This window comes from Bos taurus, chromosome 27 (assembly GCF_002263795.3).
Source record: "Bos taurus isolate L1 Dominette 01449 registration number 42190680 breed Hereford chromosome 27, ARS-UCD2.0, whole genome shotgun sequence".
Classification (NCBI taxonomy): Eukaryota; Metazoa; Chordata; class Mammalia; order Artiodactyla; family Bovidae; genus Bos; species Bos taurus.
This window is the reverse complement of record NC_037354.1, coordinates 38,353,985-38,370,670: the sequence shown is the minus strand read 5'-3', so window position 1 is coordinate 38,370,670 and position 16,686 is coordinate 38,353,985. Positions and strand designations below refer to the sequence as shown.

Sequence of the window (16,686 nt, the reverse complement as noted above, 5' to 3'; positions counted from 1 at the left end):
CATTTCCTTCCTTTTGTGTTGTTTGAAAGGTGCTTTTTAAATTTTAAAATTATGTAAAACATTGCATGTTTCCAAAGTGAAGATTAATTTTGGTTCCCTCCACCCTAACCCCTCCTCCCCAAAGGTAAGCATTTTTTATTAGTTTTGTTTATTCTTCACTTGTTTCTTTTTGAAACTCTAGGTGAATCCATACGCTGTTTTACTGGGTCTCTCTCTTCAACACTGTGCCATAGCTCAGGGTTCTGGGCACCGTTCCTCCAGGGGGATGTGTACAGACCATTCCCATCCCTTTTGCAGCTACAGGGCGACCCTTTGTGTGGAAGGAACAGCAACCAACTCCTCCTGACCAACATCTGGATTTTTTTTTACCATCTCTTGCTATTTCAAATAAGGCAGCAATAAGCAGCCATTTGCATGCTGTCATTTTGTAATGCTGCCAGCGTATCTTTGACATCCATTCCTAGAGATGGGGCTGCCAGATCAAAGGAAGAAGGCATACCTAATTTTTCCAGACATTGTGAAACACCCCGGGATATTGGCAGTTGGCAGCTCCACCAGCACCGGATAAGCAGGCCTGTTTCCCCGCTCCCTTCTCTATGGGACATGTTGTCTGTCTTCCGGATGTTTGCTTATCTGTAAGTGAGATGTGGTATTTCCATGCAGTTTGCTTGTTATCTTATTTACGTATAATGTATATACAGAAGGTGTACCTATCAGAAACGTGGAGATGGTGAATTTTCACGAAATGAGCACACCCTTGTGATTAGCACACTGATGAAGAAATAGAAAACGTGACCAATACCGTGGAAACCCCCTCCTGCTGACTTATTGAATCACAAACTGCATCTCTCTTACTTTGAGCAAGGGTAAGCTTTCCTTCATGTATTTGAAGGCCATCTGTAATTTTTTCTGTGAAATTTTCTGTTTATATATGTTACTATTTTCCTACCAAACAAACCTCTGTATGATTCATAGGAAACCCACAAACCTTTCAAGAAAAGTGTGGCAGCAGAAGATAACATCAACGGGGACAGAAAAGGGTAGAAATATTATAAAATAAAAATACCTTTCTTTGGACCTACAAGCAAGAAGCAGTATGGGAAAACCACTCAGCTGTAAACACGGAGTACACTTTAATCCCAGGGAGGAATTATGGGCTCAGAGGGCAGAATAAAGAGCTGTCAGGAATTGTTTGTGGAGACATGGGCCTGAGACCTAATCAAGGACCCAGCGGCACGTGCAGGGCTGGGCTTTGGAATGGCTGTGCATCTCCTGCGACCCCCTTTCGAGTGGGAGCATCTACAGAGGTCATCCCGTGCCGTCGCACGACTGCGAGCTGCACAGGCAGAGGGCAGGTAAGTCCTGTGTGGTTTGCAAGATTGAGAGGAACTGTGTGTGAAGAAATGCACTTGAGAAGTCTCAGCTGCGCCTCAGCTTGATGTATTTATTTTTAAGTAGTTATTTATTTGGCTCTGCTGGGTCCTAGTGGCAGCGTGCAGGGCCTTTGATCTTTGCTGCACCAAGCAGGATCTTTAGTTGCGGCATGCAACCGTTGAGTTTCAGCACGTGGGATCTAGTTCTCCGACTACAGTTCCCCTGTCTCGGGAGCTCAGAGTCTTAGCCACTGGACCTCCGGGGAAGTCCTAGGCTTGATTTGAATAACTTGATCCTGAACCTCAGGCCTGAGCCTGATATCTTACTGCACAAGATGTGGGGGTCTTCTGAGGGGCAGGGGCTGAATGCATTTTGCATACAGAGGGGATGTGGATGACAGCAACCAGAGGACAAATTGTGGCATATTGTATTTTCCAAAAGTGGCCACGACGACACTCCTGACCCTCACATGCCCTTGCAGAACTTTTCAGCTCTCAAGAGATGGAGTCTAGGCCTCCTTCCCTTGAACCAGAGTGGGACTTGATGACTGTCTTAATGAATGGCAGACGTGACACAGGATGACTTCCAAGGCAAGGTCATTTTAGGCAACACAATTTCCTCCTGTCTCTCCCTCTCAGGTCACTAGCTTTTGGAGCCCTGTGCCACCTGGTAGAAGTCTAAGACAGCCATGCTATGAGGAACTGCAAGCTTCCTTAGTCAAAAGCAGAGATGGCATGACAGGAGAAATGCCTGGCCAGCCCCCATTCCACACACCGCTAATCCCACCAGACACTGTCGCCAGAGCTACTCAGCTGAGCCACTCCAAGTTCCTGATTCACAAAACCCATGAGAAATGCTACTCAAGAGCTTTTGTTTTGAGATGCTAAGTTTCAGAGTTAATTATTACATAGCACTAGAAAGCTGGAGAAGAACTGACTCATTGGAAAAGACCCTGATGCTGGGAAAGATTGAAGGCGGGAGGAGAAGGGGACAACAGAGGTTGAGATGGTTGAATGGCATCACAAACTCGATGGACATGAGTTTGAGTAAACTCCGGGAGTTGGTGATGGACAGGGAAGCCTGGCGTGCTGCAGTCCATGGGGTCGCAAAGAGTCAGACACGACTGAGCGACTGAACTGACTGGCTGAGGGAGCTGGAAGAGATTTTGATCCCTGTTCAAAAAGTAAGAAAAAATCGAATCCTCTACTACATTTAAACTAAACTAAATCAAAATAAAACAGCCTCAGGAATGGTGGCTGAAAAACACTTCAAGTTTTAGAAATGTATTCTGGAACACAAGAGATTTTGGTTGACTTAATACACATCATCTGTAATTTAAAGTTACCTGACTGCCTCACACTCCAATTTACAACTATGAGACATAATACCTGAATTTTCTAGTCAGCATTTATTTAATGATATGAGATTTTAATCGTTCCCATAAAATTAAGCTACGCTTAAAAAAAAAAATCAAATGAGGATGACTAATAATGAGAACAACCTCTAACAACAAGGAGCCCTTGGAGAGTTTGGGTGGCGGAGCGCTGGGGCCTGCCTTGAGTTTCACAGCGGCCCCTCAGGCTGCCGTGTGGAAAATCTGTGGGGAGGGCGCTTGTGAGGGGGCAGAGAGCAACCCCCCGCCTGCAGAGGTCCGGGTGGGAAGCCCCTGCACTTGGACCAAGGGCTCAGATTCTGGCAGAGCTGACTAGCTGCTGCTGCTGCTGCTAAGTCGCTTCAGTCATGTCCGACTCTGTGTGACCCCACAGACGGCAGCCCACCAGACTCCCCCATCCCTGGGATTCTCCAGGCAAGAACACAGGAGTAGGGTGCCATTGCCTTCTCCGAGAGCTGACCAGACTTCCTGGAAAATGGTATGCGGGGTGGAAAAAGAAGAGTCAAAAAGACGCTGAGGCTTTTGGAAGCATGGAGGACTGTAGGTGGAGAAGATTCAAGGGGAGAGTCTGGAGCGTGTCATGTGAGAGTTGTTAGAGGTGACGAGGGCGCTGAGCTGCATCTCCCGAGCTATTAATGAGATGGAGCCCATTTCCCAGGATCCCTTCCCAGGCTCCCCGGTGGGTCACCGCGGTCTGTGCTGAGTCTGGCAGGTGCAGATGAGGCAGCACCTGGGGTCTGGACGGGCCCTGCCGCGCCGTGGCCGCCAGCCAGGCAGGAGGCAGCCCCTCCCCACCCCACCGCCCTCCCCTCCCCGCTCTGCCGACTAGGCTCAGGTGCCTGCAGCTCTTCAGCAGGCCCTCCCGAGGTCCAGGTCGGAGGCCCTGAGAGGCAGACGTGGCCGCAGTTTGTCCAGCTCCCTCCCACTCTGGGTTCTGCTCTTCTTCCCAAGTGCAGGTACAGCCAACCTACAGCATCCACGGGCTCCCCCGCCACCACCCCGGGGGCAAAGCCAGCAGCTCTTCACAGATGCTTCAACAGCTCCCTCGGCTGCAGAAATTCTAATCGCTGCATCACTCATAGTGGTTCTGCCCTTCTGATGAGACTCTCATACAGCATCCAAGTGAGATACCGAGTAGGTGCTGGCTGTGAGTCTCAAGTTCAAGGGAAATGGTCCCAGATGGGTGTTAAATTGGGGAATTGTTGCCACGTGACTGGTATTTAAAGCCATAAGCCTGGGTTAGGTCACCCAAAGAGAGCTTTCAAGCAGGAGAGGAGGTCCACCGCCCTGGGAGCTCCATGGTACAGAGATGGGGGCAGGAGGGAACAGCCAAGGAGACCGAGAGCCACCAGTGAGACAGAAGGAAACCCTGAGCACTCGTGGCTCAAGGCGAAGGAGGAACGTCAGGAGGAGCCTGAGCTTGACCATGTCTGCTGAGATGAGTTTGGAGAGCGGACTGCCGTGCCTGAAGGTATTATTATTGACATTGTCCAGAGGGGTTTGTGGAAGTGGTTGAGTGAAGTCTGATCACAGCAGGTTCAAGAGGAAATGGGGTGAGAGAAAGTGGAGAAAACTCTTGAGAAATTTCTTCGTGAAAGAGGGCAGAAAAATCATGAGGGAAAAAATTACATTGATAAGAAGTTTTTTTTTTTTAAGATGGGAGAAACAAAGCCTGCTTGCTTTCCGGTGGGAATGACCCAGTAGAGAAGGGGCTTGACAGCTGGAGGCAGGTCTTGAGAAGTGATGGTGATACTGACGGGGATCAGTTCCCGGGGAGGCCACTGGCCCAAGAAGCCTGGACACCTGGACACCTGGAGAAGGGGCAGGAACGCAGGGTCAGGGGCTTCCTGACCGGACGTGTGCGCGGGGTCTGGATGGTCCCTTCTGATGACCTGCTCAGTGAGCAGACCCAAAGCCATCAGCTGAGAGTGAACACGGGGGAAAGATGCCGGGGGTTTCCAGAGAGGAAAGGGCACGGCAGGTCTCTGTAGGCAGCAGGAGAGCACACGGACCCCAGCGACATACAGGAGGTTCTCGAGGCAGCCTCGAGGCCCACCCGGGGATGCTGGTCATGAACTCGGAGTGAGAGGGTGTGATGAGAGTGTGCAGGAGCCACGCTTAGCTGTGTAGTCGCGGAGCAGAGAAAACGAGGGCAGGGAGGGCAGGAGGGGGTGGACCTGTGGCTTTGCTGACTGAGAAGGATGAAGAAGAGATGCCCGGGTGAGGACCACGGTGTCCCCAAGACAGTGACTATACCAACTGGCAGCAGAAGTTTAACTGGGCAAAGAGGGAAGACAGGGCGTGCGGGTGGAGAACAGGTGACCAAGTCCATGGAGTGCAGGTCCCACTGGGATCAGAGGATTGTTGGGCTCAGGGTGCTGGGCGGGTCGATGGGGATGGAGGTGGGAAGTGGGAGGCAGGAGATGAAGGCCAGGGGACGCGGAGGTGAGCGGCTGGCCAAGTGTGGAAGACAGGATTAGCGGGAACAGGAATGAGAGAACCCAAGGGCCAGGGCACAGCAAGGATCACGGACGGGGGCCCTGACATCAACATCAGGTAACGTGCAAAAAGTGCTCAAGGGAGCGATAGTGATTGGGAGCGCAAAGGATCCAGAAAGGAAGGGTTGTGAGTGTCGTGAGCCCCTCCCCGCCCCGTGGAAGTTTCCAGGAGCTGGGGAGGACTGAGCGGCTGCAGAACTTCATGGTAAACAGAGTGCAGGGGAGGGCTGGGGTCCTCGGGGCTGGGGCTCCCGGGGGTGACAGATACAAACGAGGGGAAAGGAACACTGAGATGAGTCTCGACAGCCTCGAGGTACAGGCTGACCGTCTGTGGGCGGGAGGAAGAGGCAGGTTTTGGTGGGGCTCTGCCATGACTGCTTGTGGAATCTGGATTCATCTCTGGGCACCACTCATGTGAGTGAAAAGAGGGAGACGGGATAGATTATTTCCTAGGGTGAGCTTTAGTCCATAATATGAGGTTCTATGGGCCTCCAAGGTGGCGCTGGTGGTAAAGAACCCAGCTGCCAATGCACTAGATATGAGACACAGGTTTGACTCTTGGGCTGGGAAGATCCCCTGGAGGAGGGCATGGCAACCCACTCCAGTACTCTCGCCTGGAAAATCCCCATGGAAAGAGGAGTGTGGCGGGCTGCAGTCCATGGTGTTGCAAAGAGTCCGACACGACGGAAGCGATTTAGCACACAGGCAGGCATGAGGTTCTATCCTGTTTGCCCGAGTGCCACAGCACCTTCAGGTCACCATAGCGGTGCCCAGCTCACCCAGGCCCCAGACACACAATATGAGCAGACACCAGCGCGGAGTCATTCCTTATGACTCCTTCCTTCCCACCAGCCCCTTCTGTCAGAACTTCACTTCACCAGCTTTACTTCTCTGCTCACCTTGATCCTCAGAGCCACGCACCTCTCTTCTTTACCAGGGTCTTAACGCTCTAGAAGGGCTTCCCTGGTGACTCAGCTGGCAAAGAATCTGCCTGCAATGTGGGAGACCTGGGTTCAATCCCTGGGTGGGGAAGATCCCCTGGAGAAGGGCACGGCAACCCACTCCAGTATTCTTGCCTAGAGAATCCCCATGGACAGAGGTGCTTGGCGGGCTATAGTCCACGGGGTTGCAAAGAGTCAGACACGACTGAGCAACTAAGCACAGCCCAGTAACGCTCTAGATTCTGGTTCCCCGCGTGCGTCCCTGTCTCCATCTCCATCTCAGCCCTCCAGGATCAAGGTCAGGGCTACCTCCAAAAGCCTCGCATCTCCCATGGTCCGGACCCTCTCTACCACCACTTGGGCAAGACTGACTTAGTCACAGGCGTCTCACACGTCTCTGCTTGCACAGGGCAAGAAGCATTTAATGCCCTCTCTCTACACAGACACCACCCCGCCCCATCCCTCCCCACACACACAAAGTGCAAGGGTCTTGGACGGGGCTGGCTCTTCTAAGTATCCTGAGATACTGAGTGTGGTGCTGCGGCAGCACGAGCCCAGCTCTCAAGGCGGCGTCTCTCCTCCACCACGCGTGTCCTTTCCCTCAAACCTGCTCCTCGCGCCAAGCAGTGCTTCTTCAGCCAGCAATTCTACACCAAGTTGCAAGAGGGTCATGGGCCTCCTCAGGTCCAGCGAGGACGGACCTCTTAAGGGATTCCATGGGCCCTGTTAGGGTTTCCTAACTTGTCTAGGATCCTTTCCATGGGAATTTTATTTCTTCCTTTCCAAAGACAGAGAGCTTCCAGAAAACAGACGCAACATACCATCTGCCTTCATTTCAGGGAAGAGAAATCCCCAGGACAGAGAAGGGGAAAGTCTCATCTCATGAAAAGACCTCTTCCTGGGACGCTTGTCTTTTCAGTTCATATCCACATATCCCACAGCCTCCCCTCCTCCAAGATGTGTCCTCAGAATTCCACTGCTATGCTCCGCTCGTGTCCTGCCTGTGTATCTACCTGAGACTGTGGAATTAGGCCGCAAGTTGATGGGCTCAGTTTCTAACTCAACCACATGTAATCAGTGTTACTAACGGCACATTCTAATACTTATTCTTCTCAGGAACATATAGGTTAAGACAAGTGGCATGCTTTCTAATCTTTTTTTTTTTTTTTTCCTAATTATTTACAGGCTATGCATTTTGTGTAGTCATCGGCTGTCTTTAAAGGCAGCGCTGACATTTCCCGTGGCTGGTGACTGCTCTGCACAGCAGCTGGTTATCTGATCTGTCTGGTTAACAAGTTCCTCTTTGACATTTAATAAACTGCAGTGATTTCACATTTAGTTATTTCCCCCACACGCTTAATGAGGGCAAAGAACCATATAAAGGCCATCTTAGCTGACAATTACAGAGGCAATTTTTTATGGATAAGCAGAAAGTAAAAAGTTATCTTTTTTACTAGGCTTTTTTTTTTTTTTTTTTGAAATTTACATCTTCAACTTTTTTTTGGAAATACATGATCTTATTCTTACATTTTTGCTGTTTACAGTATGTGTCATCAACTGCTTTGGTTATGGTTTTATCTCTTTAATGATAAAGATGTTGTTAAACAAAGGGCAAAAAGCAAAGTTTTCTTGCTTTCTTTTTTATGGAACTAGAGCTCCTTAAATCAGAATAGACTTGAGTTTTCCAATAAACCCTTCCCTCAGTGAATGTTCATGGGAGCTCTACACATTCAATTGGTTGACATTTCAGAACATACTGAAAGAAAAGCATAATTCAAGGTCATCAGTTTGCCTAGACCCTCAAACACCAAGTCTCTGGCAATTTGATTTTATGCTAGAAGAGATTTAGATGGTAAAGCCAAGCATATCTTTCTGACTCCTCTTCCTCCAAAGGAAAACATATCCCAAAGCAGCCCAGCGAAACACCCCAAATAACAGGCCCCATCTCGTGAGGATTCTTATTTTTCCACAGTCACAGTTATGGAAAGGATAAAACTTTTCAAAGGCTCAAACGCGCCTTCCTGAAAGCATATTCTTACTGGTGTTTTGCTTCACAGGAAAGTTTCAATCCTAAGCACTGACTTACCAGGCTTGCATCTGGCCAGCGCCTTGGAGAGGCTCCACTTTGCTTCTGACGCTTAATGCATAAAATTCAGCCAGTTCCACTTCCTGGTATTATGACTTGGTTTACCCCTGTGACTCCACAACAGGCCAGAACCCCAATCCCTTCTTTCTGCAAAGTCTTCAAATGACCTTCTCCCTCATTCTCCTCTGCTTCACTGCAGGCCACGATGAAAACCACACAATTCCGGTTTACTTGTGCAGGAAAAGGTGTCAAACGTACACGTATCAAGCAAAGTAGGCGTCATGGATCGCAAAAGGAAGTAGAAGCTTCCTCGAGTAGTGTGGTAACCCCGCAGCGCTTTGCCTGTGGGTATTTGTCAAAGGAGTACGCTTTTTCAGAACGAGAATGACAGGCGAGTGTGGGCAGGAGCCCTCCTGCCAGCCGAGAGAAAACAGCCGGAGGTCACCAGACCCGGTGGCTCTGACAGTTAATCCAGTGACAGGAAGCGCGCTGGTTTGGCTAACGCTGGAGAAACAGTGGCCTCTGATGGAGCCCAGATGTCATACTGATTACACACGATGTGGAAACTGGTGGCTTATTCTGACAGTCACTCAAGGGAACATACGGAATCAGAGGGCCCCAACTGAAAAGCCGTCTCAGGCCTAATCATTTCACTTTTGTAAAGTCCAAAAGCTGCATTCTGTTCTTACCTCTTCTTATTCCCCACAGAGTTACCTTCGTCCTCACAGACACTTTAACATTGTAACCGTACTCTAATGAGGTTTAGTGTTTAAACAATCAGTATTGACACGTGAATTTTTGTTTTCCTAATGTTCTGGCACTCTCGACAGTGATATCTTAAGCAAAAGATATGACAGGGTTTATTCCGACAACCTCTATTTGAAAAATATCTTACAACTGGGGGAAAAAAAACCTTCCATCTCTCCCCAGAGCAGATTTGCCCACATAAAATACAGGCAGATGGTGAGTGGTAGTGAGAAGTTCAGGTTCTTCCAATCCTTACTATGTTCGTTTATTTTCCTTTATGCCATTTTTACAAATGTGAGCACAGCCAGGAAATCAGTAACAAGCTGATCCAAAAGGAAACCAGAGAGGCTCCTCCGACCCTTTCAGACCTGGCATTTCCTGGGCCTTGGGGAGCTCTGTGTTTAGAGAACTCTGACCCTCCACCAGGCAGACCCCAGCGTGTCACCTGTGATAAGGTCGAGAGAAATCCACAACAGACGCTGAGGGGACAAAGCCAGAGGAATAGTAGGCAGGAGAAGAAATATTTGAGGAGCGTTCTCTGAACTTTGCGTAGCATGCCTTTGGTGGAAAACAACACACAGGTAAATGTAAAATAAATTCAAAGATAAGAACAAACAAAGGCTCCGCTTGTCGGAAACTTACCTGTTAAAGATGATCCCTGCGGTTTTCTATTTAAGTGCTAGTACAAGGTCATGTGAGGTGGCACATTTAGCAGAAGACTTGGCATCAATGACCCTTTTACCCCTCACGTTGCCTCCAGTCAGTAGCCCTGCCGTGTTACATTATCTGTGTGTGTGTGTGTCTGTGTGTGTGCGTGTGTGTCTGTGTGTGTGTGTCTCTGTGTGTGTGTGTGTGTCTGTGTGTGTGCGTGCACGTGCTCAGTCGCTTCAGTCGTGTCTTACTCTTTGTTACCTGGTGGACTGTAACCTACCAGGCTCCTCTGTCCTTGGGATTCTCCAGGCAAGAATACTGGAGTGGGTTGCCGTGTCCTCCTCCAGGGAATCTTCCCAACCCACGGATCAAACCTGATTCTTGTCTCCTGCGTTGGCAGGCAGGTTCTTTACCACAAATGGCAAAGCCTCATTATCCGTTTACTAAGCACAAAGCCAGGAATCTTCATGGATCGATATCAAGATTCTAAGATAATTAGCCTATTGGTTTTCAATTATTATTTTCCTCAGGGCATGTTTATGGTCTAATTTCCTATAAGTATTTTAGTTACATGAAAATTCATAAAACATTCTCAACACATAAATGTTTCATGATGTCACTGGATGGTCAGTTCTTATTTATGCCTGAATGCAGGTTGTTCATTGAAACCATTTTGCAGGCCTGGTGGAAAACCAAGAGGAATTTTGGCAAATGTCTCCTGGAGGTTTGAAACCTAATGAAATACTGTACAATGAAGCATTGTTTGCAATTGTGACTTAACTACATTCTTATCTGCTTTTGTATTTATCTGAGCTGTAAACAGCTTCCAAAGTTCAGACTACCTCACAGAAAGGAACTCTGATTTCCTCTCTGTGAAGGCATGATTTCCCTGCTCTGTTTCTGCACTATTTTCTCTTCTTCAGCCTTCTATTCCCTTTCTCTTATGAAGGTCACCTCTCCCTCTCTGCCATGTCCCAGGATTTATTCCACTCACTGATATTTTCTAAGTCAGATAGAGAAGGTTGCCACTTCTTGCCCCTTCTTTACTTATTCTATGCTATTTTCTTTTGAAGCAGTTATAAAGGAGACAGCACCCCTAAAGATTTTAAACAGTAGTGAAGCAGGAGGGAAGGGGCAGGGCGCAACCTTTAAGAGAATGACATAGCCATAAGACATGGCCCAACGGGCTAGAACCATTGAGGTCCAAGATGGCGGAAGAGTTGCCTTTCCCTGGGCCTTGAGCCTCACACATTAGCATCATCGCAATACGTTAGCATAAGCTAAGTGACACCCAACGGTGCCATCAAAGTCCCGAAGCCATCAAAGATCAAAAGGTGGGCAGTGGCCCAATTCCTAGAAATCTGTCCCTTCCCCCAAATCGTTGGAATACTCCTTTGCTCATTAGCCTATGAAATTACTCTGTGCAGAAAAAATACTCACCCCATATTTCAGACCTCTCCCCTTTTGAGATGGTCCACACTCTGTCTATGGAGTGTGTTCCTCTCTAAACAAATCCACTTCTTATCTGTCACTTTGTGTCTCACTGAGGTCTTTCTGTGATGAGACATCAAAGACCTGAGCCTCATTAAGTCCTGAGACCAGTTGTGTGAGATCTCACTTAAAAGACCGTGGGTTCAAGTCCCAGTCTGAGTTTCATGGTTTCAGTAGTAGTTGAACTCATTTATTGTTCTTCTTTCCTAAATATTTTTTCTCTTTGTAAAAGTAATAAGGCTCACTGAGGACTTCCCTGGTAGTCCAGTGGCTAAGACTCTGCACTCCCAGTGCAGGGAGCCCAGGTTTGATCCCTGGTTGGGGAACTGGATCCCACATGCTACAATGAAGACCTGGTGCAGCCTAATCAATAAATTAATTAAAAGACTACCTTCTAAAGAAAAAAAAAAGTAATAAGGCTCATTGTACAAAACTTGGATATTGCAGAAAGTCCAAAGTACAAAACTTGATAATGCAAATCAACCACATGCCCATCAACCAGAGATGCTCACTCTCAGTGTTTTCTCCCAGTCCTTTTTCTCTACATGTATTTACTCTTCATAAGATTCGGAGAGTGCTGTGTCCTCCTTTCTCCACCTACCTTTATATTTTTAAGTATTTACATCCCCACATTCTTCAAATGTGGTTTTAATTTCAACACAGTTCTATAGTGTATTTACTTCTGCCCCATGGGAATCACTTACAAAATTCCCAGTTTTTCATTATTTTAAATGATCTTATTGAGAATGTCTTTCTAGACGTTTCAAAATTGTTCCCTCTTCATCTTCGTCAAAACAACCAATTGGGACTTCCCTGGGGGTCTAATGGCTAAGACGCTGCACACCCAAAGCAGGGGGCCCAGGTTCCATCCCTGGTCAGGGAACTAGATCCCAGGTGCTGCATCTAAAGATACCACGGGCCCCAACTTGCAAAATAAATAAACTGGCCAAATAAATAAATATTAAAAACAAGAGCAACAACAAAAAGCCATCAAGCCAGTCCTTCCCTGTTCATACATGCCTCAGTCTCCTGTGAGGTAAGAGCTGCCTTCACACTTCCGTCAGTTGAGGGGTCCAGACAGATTCTGTCACTTGCCTGAGGCCACATAACTAGTTGTCTGAAATGCAGAATCTGATTTTCTTCCGCTTTTTCCATATCTCAGGCTCTAACAGTAAATCTGTCCTTTTGAACTGTCTTTTTTTAAACCCATTTGTTTTCATTCTATACCAGCACTTTCCACCCGGTTCCAACCCCTTCCTTGTAGCCACACCCCAAAGTCCCTTAGATGGGCTTCCTGCCGCTGAACCCCATTGTTCTAACCCCCCCACACACACACCACTGCCAGATGGGTCTTGCTTTAAGCCGCTCACCCTCATGGACTCACAAGCCTCATGGACTCCTTAGTAAAGCCCTACGTGAAACAGCAACACTGCCCGGCTCTCAAAGCCCACTTGCCCGTCCAGTCTTCCTTATCTGCTCCCCACCCCACTCCTGGCTTCCTGCCACCTCCTTGTACTCTGTACCCCAAGCAGGATATTCTTGTTTCCCCTCTTCTCTTCAAACTCTACTCAGTCTTCTAAGGCCCAGCCCAGGTCTCATTTACTCCATGAAATAGAGTGAGCATCCCATTGGATTTGAAGTTGGCCAACCTGAGTTCAAAGCTTTGCTCTGCTAATTTTGCTGGGAGATTTGGGACAGGGGGAGTTAACTTTTCTGAGTCATTTCTGCATATGTAAAGTTAAATTGTTATACTAATACCTGCCTTTTGTCAACCTCCCAGAGTCCTAAGAAGGACAGAATGTGTGTCATAAAGGTTTAGTGAGCAGCTATGTGCTATGCAAATGGGAGATGGAAGCTTCAGTACTTTGGCCACCTGATACAAACAGATGACTCATTGGAAAATACCTGGATGCTGGGAAAGATTGAAGGCAGAAGAAGAGGGTGACAGAGGATGAGATGGTTAGATGGCATCACCGATGCAATGGACATGAACTTGGGCAAAGTCCAGGAGATGATGAAGGACAGGGAAGGAAGCCTGGCATGCTGCAGCCTGTGGGGTCACAAGAGTTGGACATAACTTAGCATCTGAACAACCACCACCATCCATACTCTGAACCAGTTCGGTATCCAGGTCTGCACCACGCAGAGTAGCACTGATTACATCCTGTCCCGTCAGACTCTCTCGCTGTTTCATGCATGGTGATCACTTTCCCTCAGCTTCACTGTAAAGTGTCTGAATTCCATGCAGTCTATTGCTTCACCTCCATAACCCCCAGAGTCCAACACAGCATATCCTTGTCAGACTGCTGGCCTAATCCTGGAGTTCCAGTTGGATTCGAGTCACATGGGACTTGGAGTCCCAGCCTTCTGTCAGTCTTTTGGAGTAGGAAAGCCTTACACTTTGGGGAGTCCTAGAAGACGTGGGTCAAGGGTGGTATCCACCTTTGTGAGTCTGTGGAAATGTACTCTCATTTTGGATCTTGCCTCTCAGAGACTTTCACTGCATTTTCACAGTAACCCTTATTTAGTAAAGTACTTAGTGAAATCAGAGAACAGAAGCAAGGAAGTCCTGTAGACATCCAAGAACCAAACCCAGACCGTAGATATGATTATCAGAAAGGTCAGGGAACCTAATCTCGAAAGATGGTTCACTGATGATCTGCTTGTAAATCTCATTTAGTCTGAGATTTATTCCTCAGCTTTGATTATCTAGAGACCTAAGCACAGTTTCCCCTAATAGGTCCACCCCTGAAAAGGCCAGGTCTAGCCTAAAGGTTATGGTTAATCACAAGAAATGGGGTTTAGGTTAGAGTTAAGGGTTAGCACTGCATTTGGGTTTAGGGTTCAGGTTACAACTGGGGTGTGGTTAGTGTCAGAGTAAAAGTTCTGCTTTGGGTAAGGACTCAGTTTAAATGCACAGATGCAGAATCATGGCAGAGTTAGCGTTAGTGTGACACGCAGGTTGGGGGTTGGAACTATGCTTTGGGTTAAGGCGACAGGTTAGGGTTGGAGTTAAGGTTAGGGTTAAGCTATATTCCTGGATATAAAGGACGATTTTAGTGAGAGTTGTGCTTTAAAATTCTACTTTGTATGGTTAAGGACACATTTTTACCAACTTCCCAGGAACTAGTACAGCACCTTTAGAAAAACCTTCACGCTACAGCATTCCAAGATCAAGTGCAATATACAGTTTCCCACAGTTCATCAGAGTGTTTTTTAAATCTCTAATCCTGAAAAAAAAAAAAAAAAAAACTCTGGTGAACTATGGAAAACTGTATATTGCACTTGATCTTGGAATGCTGTAGCGTGAAGATTAACTCTCTAATCCTAAAAGGGCTTCCCTGGTGGCTCAGATGGTAAAGAATCTGACTACAATGTGGGAGACCTGGGTTCGATCCCTGGGTGGGGAAGATCCCCTGGAGGAGGGAATGACAACCCGCTCCAGTCTTCTTGCCTGGAGAATTCATGAACAGAAAAGCCTGGCAGACTGCAGCCCATGGGGTTGCACAACTAGCAATCCTGAAAAGGCAAGTACCACTTTTAATGTCATTGTTAACACCCTGAAGTTCATTTTGTAGACTGTGTCCAGTTTGTACTGCCCTCTTCTCCTCCTGATATGCTGAATCCCTACCAGAAAAGCTGACACTATTAAAGAAAAAAAGCTGTGATCTGGAATCCACTTACATTTTACCCCAAAACTATATTTTAAAATAAACACCATATACTTTTGAAGTGCTGGTCATTTGTCAAGCACCATAAACAGAAAATACAAGCTGTTCTCACTAGAATCACACTCCAAATTGTTCAATGTGGCTCACATCTGCATTTTCAGCCCAAACTTCTTTCTCAAACTATAAAGTTGGATTTCTAGTCAAATCGCAACTGGTTGGAGAGTGAGCCCGTCTCTGCTGCCTTCACTCAGCACACCGGCTTCTCGTTCTCTTCCATTCTTCTCAATGGCAACACCATTGACTGAGGATCCAAAACAAAATTCTCCTCAAACTCTTCCTCACCTCCCACCATCCCTTCCTGCTGTAGAAATTCTCAGATCTCCACGGCATCTTCAATTAGGCCCTTATCATCTCTTGCTTAAATCATTGCAACAGCCTCTCAAATAGCTATTAACATTCCTACGTTCAAGCTCTTCCCCTCACATTGTCAGCAAACGTGACATCTTTGTCATGTGACCACCAGGCTTCCCTGCTGGCTCAGCGGTAAAGAATCGGCCTGCCATGCAGGAGACCCAGGGTTCAGTCCTTGTGTCGGGAAGGTCCCCTGGAGAAGGAAATGGCAACCCATGGCAGTATTCTTGCCTCGGAAATCCCATGGACAGAGGAGCCTGGTGGGCTACAGTCCATGGGGTCACGAGAGTTGGAAATGACTAAGCGACTACACAAACCACTATCACCCACAGCTGAAATGTTGCTAAATTCCCTCCCAGAGCCTCTGCCACGGGGACTCCCTCAGTTTGCTTCCTGGGAGTTTCCAGCCCTGCTCTGCACCCCGCACCCCTTGCACGTGTACCACACTTCACTGCACTCACGCTTGTGCTCGTCTTGCAGGAGTGGACGGCAAGCTTCTGAGGCTGAGACAGTCTCATTCACTGCTGCACCACGGTGTCCTGAAGCATGCCTGGCACCCAGGGAGTGTCCACAAAATTTTGCTCAGAGAAAATAGCTCATGGGGCTAAATAACTCCCGGAGATCCTCTTTATATATTAGCACATCCAGTCCCAAAATAAAACTTATGCTGTGCAAGGCTTCTTTAAAAAGCACACCCTGCATCTTAACAGGAAGTTACAGATGAATAAACAGCTGACAGAACAAACTAAACAGCATCCAGTGAATCAGCAGCTGACCATTCAGTTGCCGTTAACTAGACGCAGGGAGCGAGCTGCTGCTGCTGCTGCTAAGTCGCTTCAGTCGTGTTCGACTCTGGAGCAAGCAGATGGGGACAAACGCTCACTCTCACTGCCAGCGGGCGTTGCAAGATGCTCCAAAGCTCCATGCAGAGGGACATCCACACATCTCACCCCGGGGGAGAACTCGGGCACAGAAGCAGACCACAGCAAACATGACACGGGCAGGCTTGCTGAATGCAGAATCTGACTCATACCAAGCTGGTGGCCACAGAACGTCCACCACACCCTGTCCTGTCCGCTCGTGTAGCAGGGAGCCTGGGGTGTGGTTTTTAGTTGACGTTTGTGAGATGATGACGACTCTAGGGACAGGACACATTTCTGTAACCTCCGGGTGTCTGCACTGCAACAGAACTAAAGAGGCCGTGGGGTGCTGTGTTCACAACTTTAAAATCAGAGAGTTCAGCTGCCATGTGCACTACAGAGCTGAAGGCCCAGGAGACATAGCCCTGGGCATAAGCCTACAGCCTGAAGCTTTCTCTCATAGAAAAATGCTGACCTTTATTTAGTATGCATAAGTCACTTCAGTGTGTCCAACTCTTTGTGACCCTATGGATCACAGTCCTCCAGGCTCCTCTGCTCCTGAA

At 47.8% G+C, this 16,686-nt stretch overlaps 1 protein-coding gene across 3 annotated transcripts in view; it reads right to left on the bottom strand.

Annotated features, from left to right (window-relative positions):
- PSD3 (pleckstrin and Sec7 domain containing 3) overlaps positions 1–8,527 on the bottom strand; it is a 596,024-nt gene extending 587,497 nt beyond the window's left edge. For all 3 annotated transcript variants that reach the window (XM_024986357.2, XM_024986358.2, XM_059882381.1), the window contains exon 1: positions 8,293–8,527. The gene's annotated coding sequence lies outside the window, so the exon portion shown is untranslated. The remainder of the gene's footprint in view (positions 1–8,292) is intronic.
- Between the last annotated feature and the right edge of the window lie 8,159 nt (positions 8,528–16,686).